The sequence below is a fragment of the Globicephala melas genome, chromosome 16 (genome assembly GCF_963455315.2).
Source record: "Globicephala melas chromosome 16, mGloMel1.2, whole genome shotgun sequence".
Taxonomy (NCBI): Eukaryota; Metazoa; Chordata; class Mammalia; order Artiodactyla; family Delphinidae; genus Globicephala; species Globicephala melas.
The window spans coordinates 66045148-66055862 of record NC_083329.1 but is presented as its reverse complement, the minus strand read 5'-3'; the positions used below and the strand labels follow the sequence as shown (position 1 = coordinate 66055862).

Below are 10715 nucleotides of genomic sequence, written 5' to 3'. Positions count from 1 at the left end.
ATATCAAAGAATTTCTTGCAAGTAATTCTAACTCATTTTAATCCAAATTAATAAAGCACTTGCCTGGGAATATGAATAAAGTAATTACTTATGCAAGCCAGATAAAATGATAACTGTGTTTAAACAAGAGATCTATAATCTTTTTTCTTTCTGCTGTATTTATATCCAGGTGATTTTCTACTTGATTTAACAAGTGTTAATTATTAACACTACTAAATTCTTCAACTACTTCCACTCCCAACTCAGGCAATCTTTAGTGAATACCTCTTGAAAGTACACACATTTACAAAAGCCTACCTTTTTATTTAAGTCCCCTTTTGACCTTTCCTCAGCTTCTTGCGAGAGGAAGAACCAGTCTCACCTTTTACTGTGTATTTTGATGACATAACAGACTAACCCTGTAGAAATAGTGGCAGTGATTCCCTCTGGAGCTCTTCTAGTCTTTATTTTATGCCAAAATTTTATCTGTTTTGAGTTTATAATACTAATATCCTCATATTTGTTTTTCTTTTTGTTCTGTTTTATTGGTTTTGTTTGCATATTTGTTTCAGATCTTTTCCAGATTCTTGGCATGTATAAAGCCACCACAAAATGAACGACATTTGGGACTAAAGATGCAACAGGAACTTCCACCAAAGTCACGTCATTATATTTACCAGGCTGCAAGGAAGAACTGGAATGACCACTCTGATACAAGCCTATTCTTGTAACCAGGTAAGGCCAGAACAGTCAAATCCTACGTTCCTGTGTCCATGTTAGAAATTAACACTAAAAACTGTGGAAATAAAGGAGTGAGAACCACTGGAGTTCTATGAGAAAGCTCTTAATTCGGCTTTAGATTATTAAGGGAGACAGAAAGAATTGAAGAAATGAATGTAGATTAAAGAATAAAGGTGCAAACTATTTGACTTTTATTTTTACTTCTTATTATTACTCATTTTCTTTCACATTTGCACAGTGATTCTGGGAAATGTCTTTTATAACCAACGATTTTCTAAGGAAGGAAGAATCAAGCAAGAGCGAAAACTTCACAGCCCTGACAATTGTACCTCACAAATATTCTACTTCTGAAATTTTATTGAGCCTTAATTTTATACATCCCTTACAGATATTGGTATGCCAAGATTTTCAGGCAAATTTCTGTTAATATTTTCTGTGGAGTGAATAACTTTGGGCAGAAAACACGTGTCAGGATTCTGGAGGCTTGCCAGAGAGGAGTTGAGCTTCAATACAAACGTCATACCCTGCGGTTTCCTTCAAATCACTACAAAGGATCATTTAACCTAAACTGCACTTCACCTGCTCAGTCATCAGTCACCCTATGAATATTAACATGATCTCTCTAGACACTAAAATAAATGAATACAATATAAATATTGGACAAAATATTGAATAAAATAGTTCTTACAAAAGGGAATTGTGATTCTGCTCTGGATTTAGGTTGAAGTACTAAATATGAGTAACAAAGAAAAAAGGAGAAGTGACTACTAAAGGCATCATCATTGAATTAGGAGGAAACCCAACTGCTTTGTCAGTTTCATCTCAGGATGTTGATTCTCAAATAATTTGAATGGCACTGCAGAATGTGTGCAACTTTCTCAAGGGGTATAGCAAGAAGCTTCCCTTGCTTCTTCCGTGAACAAGTGAATAAATAATATTATAATTGTTATATAAGTAGTATAAGTTGCAACAGGTTGATTAGAATCATGAATGAATGCTGAACACTCAATAATGAAAGAGGAATATCAGCAATTCCAAACCTGCTAAAAGATATTCCAGGAGTATGCTCACATTAGTTGATTAATACTTTTTGTCCAGAGAAAAATTAGGAAGAGTCCTCCTCTTAAAAATGACACCAGCAAAACAGAGTCCACTGATCAGAAGCTCCACTGCGGAGTTAGATGAAATCACCACTAGCTATGAATCGTGGCTTTTTTATGCTTATATCTAAGACATGTTTCCTTGTCCCACTAGCATTTTATTTTATTTTTATTCATTCAGAAATAAAAATGCAAAGAAAATAATCACATAATTCCACATCCAAAATATAACCACCATTAACCTATTGGTGTATTATTTTAGGGACATTTGTATTTCATATTAATGGTGAATATATATACATATATGTATGATTTTAAATAATTCAACATTAATAACACTTATTTATAATTGGTTTTTATAAATATAATTATTAATGGTTAAAAATTCCTTAATCCATGGGATTTGGTATAAATCTACCAGTAATCATAGACTTGCATGCTTTCAGTTACTAGGAAGTTAATAGAGAATGCTAGAGAGGGAATCAGCTTTTATTAAAAACACTGGGTAAGCAGTTTTGAGAAGAACTGTGCTCACAGAGGCCAAGTTTGAAATTCCTGAACTTTTTGATCTTCTCTAATTTTTTAAAGACTTACTCTATTTAACTTTTTTTGATGATATAACCATGCAGTTTAAACCCATATGCAATGAGCTATTTTCCAAAATTTAGACAGTCCTTATAATACATAGATCATTGGTTTACAAGGTCAGCAAGAACAAGAATATTTAAGACTCTTGAGTTATATTATCAAAGTGTTTCCCACAAAGGGTTGTACCAATTTGCATTCTATCAGGCCGAATATTTGTTTGACCATATTCTTGCCAGTATGAACATTTTAAAACAACCATTGTCAAGTAAATTTAATTTCATTCGTTATTATGACTTTTCTATTACAAAATTTTGTATTTTCGACTAGTGGATTTTCTCTTCACAACATTTTTTTCATCTTCATGGACTTTTTTTTTTTTTTTTTTGGTTTAGATATTTTAGTGTCATTCCCTTGAAGAGGGCTAATATCTCAATATTAAAGAGTATACAATGAAAAAAAAGAACTCCATACCCAAAAGTATGCTCAAAAAGTCTAGTGATTTAGAAAGGCTAGAATCTTTTTCATAAATAAAAACTTATAATAGTTACCTAGAGTAAAATTATTTAACTTCAAAGCAAATGAAGTCATCAAAGATCATAGCATACACTAATAAAAGTCATGGCTGTGCTGTAATTCTTCTGGATACAGTAAATATTTAAAATATTGTGGGCCTACTATATGTGTATGGTACCATTCTGTAAAACTGAAGGATATTCATTACAAATAAAATGAAAATTCTGAATATATTAAATGATGGGAAAGAGTGAGATGGCCAATAACATTAATTCCCTAAAATTTTGTAGTATTTGACAATTTGATCATTTAATTTAACAAAATTGTAAATCCATGATTGAGTCAGGAATCCAGACAACCATGAGTTATTTTTCTTCTTTCAAGAAGCTCAGAGTAAGTTCTGGGGAAAAACAGCCACAAATTATTCTGTGCAGCTGTTAGTTTGCATACAAAATTGATAGCAGAAGCAAGGGGGAATATGTAATTTTGAAAATTGTGGGTATAAATAAATATAAAAACAATTAAAAATGCCCTCTTCTAGGTGAAGTACTGAAAAAAAAATCACCAAAAAGACTATTTCTTATTAAAGAAATGTAATTTTTTAATTAATTCAAAATGAATTAAAGATCTATTTCTTGTCTCTTAGGGCTTCAGGAAAAATTGATGGAAAATGATACTTTCCTGGACAAGTATCTGGAGAAAATAACCTACCTAAGAACAAATGGTGTGTAAAACTAAGAAATAATGAAGTGACTATTTAAATAAACAAATGAATTTACCCAACAGTTCTAGCAAAATTTTTCTTAAATATATATAATAATAAATGTTTAGTAGAATTTTGTTTGTGGTCTTCTGCATATTTATTTGTATATTTAGGAACCCATAGAGAGGACAAACATAGAACAGGGAGTCAGTCAATATAAAGAAATTACAAAAATTCTACCAAGATTGTGCCAAGATTATACTAAGAGGTCTATAAATAGCTCAGGGAAGCACTTCATCCACAACACTCTAATGGTGCCCACTGTTCTATACTGTATTGTAGTAACCTGTCAATATGTCACTCTCCTCCACTGTGCTGTGCACTCCTCGAGGGTAGGATCTAAGTCTTGACCTAGTTCACCTGTACTTTCCTATTGATAAGCACTCCAACAGATGTGTGGAAGGCAGGAAGACAGACAGGAAAGATTAATAATAGGGCATGAATAAAATGGATCAGGTATGTGCAAAAATGCAATTCTCTCAGCAAAAGCAGTTCTAAGAGGGAAGTTTATAGCAATACAATCCTACCTTAAGAAACAGGAAACATCTCAAATAAACAACCTAACCTTGTGCCTAAAGCAATTAGAGAAAGAAGAATAAAAAAAACCCAAAGTTAGCAGAAGGAAAGAAATCATAAAGATCAGATCAGAAATAAATGAAAAAGAAATGAAGTAAACGATAGCAAAGATCAATAAAATTAAAAGCTGGTTCTTTCAGAAGATAAACAAAATTGATAAACCATTAGCCAGACTCATCAAGAAAAAAAGGGAGAAGACTCAAATCAATAGAATTAGAAATGAAAAAGGAGAAGTAAAAACTGACACTGCAGAAATACAAAGGATCATGAGAGATTACTACAAGCAACTCTATGCCAATAAAATGGAAAACCTGGAAGAAATGGCCAAATTCTTAGAAATGCACAACCTGCCGAGACTGAACCAGGAAGAAATAGAAAATATGAACCGACCAATCACAAGCACTGAAATGGAAACTGTGATTAAAAATCTTCCAACAGGCATGCGCAACCGGGTCCCCAAACATGGAGCCTTGTAGCCCAGGTCTTACCTGAATCAGAATGAGGGAGTGGTGGGTCCAGGTGGGGCTGTTGGCTGTGCCCCTGCTTGTGGCCTATCTGCACATCCCACCCCCCACCCCCGGCTTTCCCCTGCTCTTCACTCATGGAAGTTATCAGGCAAATTTTTTACCTACAAGGGACTGCGTATCTTCTACCAAGACTCTGTGGGTGTTGGAAGTCCAGAGATAGTTGTGCTTTTACACAGCTTTCCAACGTCCAGCTATGACTGGTACAAGTTTTGGGAAGGTGTGACTCTCAGGTTTCATCAAGTGATTGCCCTTGATTTCCTAGGCTTTGGCTTCAGTGACAAACTGAGACCACATCACTATTCCAGCATCGTGGAGGCTCTTTTGCAGCATCTGGGGCTCCAGAACCATAGGATCAACCTGTTGTCTCACAACTATGGGGATATCGTTGCTCAGGAGCTGCTCTATAGGTTCAAGCAGAATCGATCTGGTCGGCTTACCATCAAGAGTCTCTCTCTGTCAAATGAAGGTATATTTCCTGAGACTCACCGTCCTCTCCTTCTCCAAAAGCTTCTCAAAGCTGGAGGCGTGCTGTCACCCATCCTCACACGACTGATGAACTTCTTTGTATTCTCTCGAGGTCTCACCCCAGTCTTTGAGCCATACACCTGACCCTCTGAGAGTGAACTGTGGGACATGTGGGCAGGGATACGCAACAATGACGGGAACTTGGTTATCGACAGTCTCTTGCAGTACATCAATCAAAGGAAGAAGTTTAGAAGATGCTGGGTGGGAGCTCTTGCCTCTGTATCTATTCCCATTCTTTTTTTTTTTTCTTTTCTTTTTTCTTGCGGTACACGGGCCTCTCACTGTTGTGGCCTCTCACATTGCGGAGCACAGGCTCCGGACGCGCAGGCTCAGCGGCCATGGCTCACGGGCTCAGCCGCTCCGCGGCATGTGGGATCCTCCCGGACCGGGGCACGAATCCGTGTCCCCTGCATCGGCAGGCAGACTCTCAACCACTGCACCACCAGGGAAGCCCTATTCCCATTCATTTTACCTATGGGCCACTGGATCCAGTGAATCCCTATCCAGAGTTTTTGGAGCTGTACAGGAAAACGCTGCCGCGGTCCACAGTGTCGATTCTGGATGACCACATTAGCCACTATGACAGCTAGAGGATCCCATGGGCTTCTTAAATGCATATATGGGCTTCACCAACTCCTTCTGGGCTGGAAAGAGTAGCTTCCCTGTATTACCTCCCCTATTCCCTTATCTGTTGTGTATTCCACTTAGCAAGAAAAGCCCAAAAGAGGTCCTGGCCACAAAACACTATTCTCTCACAAAGTCCACCTGACTCACACTGGTGAACAGCATATAGTAAAAAGCCAGCAGAAGCTCTAACGGTGACCTAATAGTCCACCTCCCATTCCTTTGACATCTGATCAAGTGTATGGACTTGCCTTTGTCTTTGTGTTATTAGGAAATTCTGATGGGCACTACTACTTACTGATGCAGAAAGATAGACAGACATTCTTTTGCATAAAAGTCTTTGAAACACTTCCATGGACTTTTCTGAAATATTTAGAAATGCTAATTTCTGGCCCTGATTGGAATTATCTAAAGGTGCCACCTTCACCTTGCCTTGAATGGCTTTAATTCTCTAAGTGACACAGCTTCAAGTGAGGATTAGTCTCCCTTGTCATAACTTTGGATTTAGTTTCATTGGCTGCTTCTAACTGTAGTCATTTTGTTAGACTTTGGTTTCAATAATGCAGTATTCTAAGTATACTTTAAGACTATGATTTACCTACACGTATTATGTATGTATTTTACAAGGACACTAAACCATCAGACACTTAACTCTAGCAGAGTAGTTTAATCTTATTAAACATGTTTCATTTCTGAGTAAATTGAACTAAAGCCAAGCTATTTACAGAATTTCCTAAAATCATAGAACATTAAGGACAGTACTCTCTGTGCCAGAGATTTACTGTTATTTGCTGTTAGAACTGGTCTTTCCAGCTAATAACAGTCGGACTCGTCATACCTCAGTGCTTAGAAGCATGTCCCTCCTGAGCCAGAGTGGAGAGGAGGGGATTGTTGTAGAGTCCAAGTTACCAGGCTGAATATATACTGAATGCTTAACTTCTCGTTGGTTGTCCCAGAGAGGGTTCCTCATGTAGCTCAGCAATTCCTGTATTTTACAAATGGGAAAGTTCCAGAAACTTTAAGAACAAAGTCTGAAAGTCCTATGAGCAAAAGGTGCTGAATACTTTTTTTTTTAAGTCACAGTTTCATTGTCTTAGTTAAAACAGGATTATTAAGTAGTGATTTTAAATTCTTTTTTTTATTAGCAACTTCAAGTATAACAACTGGAATACGTGTTTATTTTCTATTAATACAAATGAATTTTGACAAAAAAAAAATCTTCCAACAAACAAAAGCCCAGGACCACATAGCTTCACAGGCGAATTCTATCAAACATTTAGAGAAGAGCTAACACCTATCCTTCTCAAACTCTTCCAAAATATAGCAGAGGGAGGAACACTCCCAAACTCATTCTACGAGGCCACCATCACCCTGATACCAAAACCAGACAAGGATGTCACAAAGAAAGAAAGCTACAGGCCGATATCACTGATGAACATAGATGCAAAAATCCTCAACAGAATACTAGCAAACAGAATCCAACAGCACATTAAAAGGATCATACACCATGATCAAGTGGGGTTTATTCCAGGAATGCAAGGATTCTTCAATATACGCAAATCAATCAATGTGATACACCATGTTAACAAACTGAAGGAGAAAAACCATATGATCATCTCAATAGATGCAGAGAAAGCTTTTGACAAAATTCAACACCCATTTATGATAAAAACCCTACAGAAAGTAGGCATAGAGGGAACTTTCCTCAACATAATAAAGGCCATATATGACAAACCCACAGCCAACATTGTCCTCAATGGTGAAAAACTGAAAGAATTTCCACTAAGATCAGGAACAAGACAAGGTTGCCCACTCTCACCACTATTATTCAACATAGTTTTGGAAGTTTTAGCCACAGCAATCAGAGAAGAAAAAGAAATAAAAGGAATCCAAATCGGAAAAGAAGAAGTAAAGCTGTCACTGTTTGCAGATGACATGATACTATACATAGAGAATCCTAAAGATGCTACCAGAAAACTACTAGAGCTAATCAATGAATTTGGTAAAGTAGCAGGATACAAAATTAATTAAACTTTTAAAATATGTATACATATTTCTCATAATAGTTGTGTAAATAACACATTAAAATTTAGAATAAATTTTAAATATACACAAAAGTAAAATCCATTTTGTGACAGTTTAGGAACTTGGGTTTTACTCTGCACCTGGATCACAAATTGCAGCTAAAATTATAAGCTAAATTTCAAACAGAAACTTAAAACCAAAATATAAAAGATATAGAAATTCATTTGAAGGACAATATATAATTAAATCCACATATGAAATATAAATAGTTCCTCTAGAAATGGCATATCACATCAGTGGGTACTTAAGTGTTAAAAAAAAGGCACCTCCAACATGAATTTTCAAAAGTTTAAAGTATGTTTGGAGCTCCTTGCAGGGAAGAGCAAATGAACTTTGATTGATTCAAGTAACAGGATAAGAAATGCTAGCTAAAAGTTCTTTCCCTTTTTCAAGAGAATAAATGAATTAACCAAATCTAAGAGTGTAGATATAGCCTTAAAATAATATACTATCAAAAAGAGGCCCATTTTTCCTGAGAATCTAGCTTATGATTAGCTTGTGAATAAAGTGAAGATGCAATATTCTTGATTTTTCTCTTTATATCAACGATATATATGCAAATATTTTGTCCAGGAGAAGTAAAGTACACTACTTAAAAGGTCAGTTTTAACTGTAATATTTGGAAAGCTTGGAGTTTCAATGAAGAGTTCATCAACTAAGAGTTGATAAGTTCATGAACTAACAGTTCATCAGCAATAAGATATTCATGGGCCATAACAAACCTCTAAAATTCACATTTATGTTTAAATGTACACTATATGAATTTAAATAAATGCATATGTACGTGTGCATACGTGTGGTCTTAAATTTATATACATAAAATCTCAATGAATTTTTGTGTATTCTAAATAATCTGCAGTATAATTAATTTGTTCTTAGAAATGATCTGGCCATGACTTCTTTCCCAGGTCCTACTTGGAACAGTTTGAATGTGAGGTAGTTGTCCCCAGGGCATCAGTCTTTACAGAGTTATGTGTTATCTGTATCCAAAACTCCTGATATATTTACTTAAGGAACAGACCTGGTAGTGCTGCATTTTACCATGGAGGATAAACCTGAATAAATTATGTTCACATTTTACTCTGAGTGAACACCTCCTATTTAGCTCATTGTCTCATAACAACTTCAGGAATAAATTATGGACAGGCTAAATGCCATCGATTCATCTCTATGTAAACTCCTGGCATAACTGGTTTCAAACTCCTTTGCACTCAGAGTAGGCCTGGGCACTTATTGGAAGACAGAAAAGAGGAAACATTTAAACTTGGAAGGTGGTCTGTAGCTTTCCAAGATTCTTTTTCATTGGTAACACTATCAAAAAGAGGCCCATTTTTCCTGAGAATCTAGCTTATCGTTAGCTTGTGAATAAAGTAAAGACACAATATTCTTGATTTTTCTCTTTGTATCAACTGTGGTGATACTCAAGAAGTTAATTTATGAAACCTACCTGGCAATGTTTAAAAACTCATGAATTCTGAGTTCTGATGCCACTTTTGGCTTTATCTTATTTTTTCTATTTTTATCTTCATCCTGCCCCAATTTATTATTTTCTTTTGGAAAGCTGGTTTACTCTCACTGGAATGTGATATGTAGATTAACTATATAATTACATAAATTAAACATAGGTGGGATATTATCAAGTTGTCTGGAATAATTTTGACCAAAGTATTAGTATTTTTCTTTTTCTTTATTTTATGGTTAATGCTAAAAACTGGTAACTTTTACATTCATACATCTATCTTATAGTCTCATGAGCGTTTGGCCATTTTTATTTTTTATTTCTGATTTTAAGTTTGATTTATTGGCAAAAAATCATTCTCCAACTTATTTTCATTATAGACTTTGAAATCAACTCACAGCTATTATAGCCATCTTCATATCATTGCCATTATCTAAGTAATAAAAACTCATACTATCATTAAAATAACTACATGCCATCTCATATTCTTATCATGAATAAGGAGTCATTATTTTGCTGAGGCAGCCATATTCTTTGATCAAAAGCCCTCGGAATTGTTAGCTTGTAACTCTCTTTTTCAGGAAGAAATTTTTTCAGCACTCTTTCCAATAATTTAGCAGCTTCAACAAATAGTTAAAAATTAACCACTTAACTCTACACAGCCCTAGCAATTTCAAAAAGAAAAGTGAATTCCCTCTATAAATCAATAATCCATGATTAAGATGACCATACATCCAAGTGGCCAGAACAGTCCCAATTTATACCTATTGTCTAGACATTCAGTCTGGTTCAAGCTTTGTCTTGGATTTATTTTTTCAATAAACTATTTTTAATAATAGTTCCATTAAAATAAGCCAGGATGAATTTGACCTCTATTTATGGTTTTAACTTCTGCTATGTTCTTGTTTAATAGCTTCTGAAATGCACGTGCAGTGAAGAGATTTCACTGTAGTGAAATCTGAAAGATGACCAGTAATAACATGATGCTTTCCAAAAGCAGCACTATTAACATTTTCTTTCAAGGACAGAAACAAGGGCTTTGCTGATTAAATGATATGTGCTGGAACTCTAACACATCTACAGCTAGGGACAGCTTACTCTTTCTGCTCTCAGTGGCGATAAATTTATGATGCTGCTGCCCCTGCTGACTACTTAGGGTACCAGCCACTGAGCTCCCATGATCAATGCTTAGTGACCTAGAATATTCTAAGCCTCCAGGCTGCTAACTGGGGAGG

General features: G+C 35.5%; 1 pseudogene; it reads left to right on the top strand.

Annotated features, from left to right (window-relative positions):
• The first annotated feature begins 4758 nt into the window (after positions 1-4758).
• Positions 4759-10715, top strand: part of LOC115856275 (mesoderm-specific transcript homolog protein-like) — an 85937-nt pseudogene continuing 79980 nt past the window's right edge.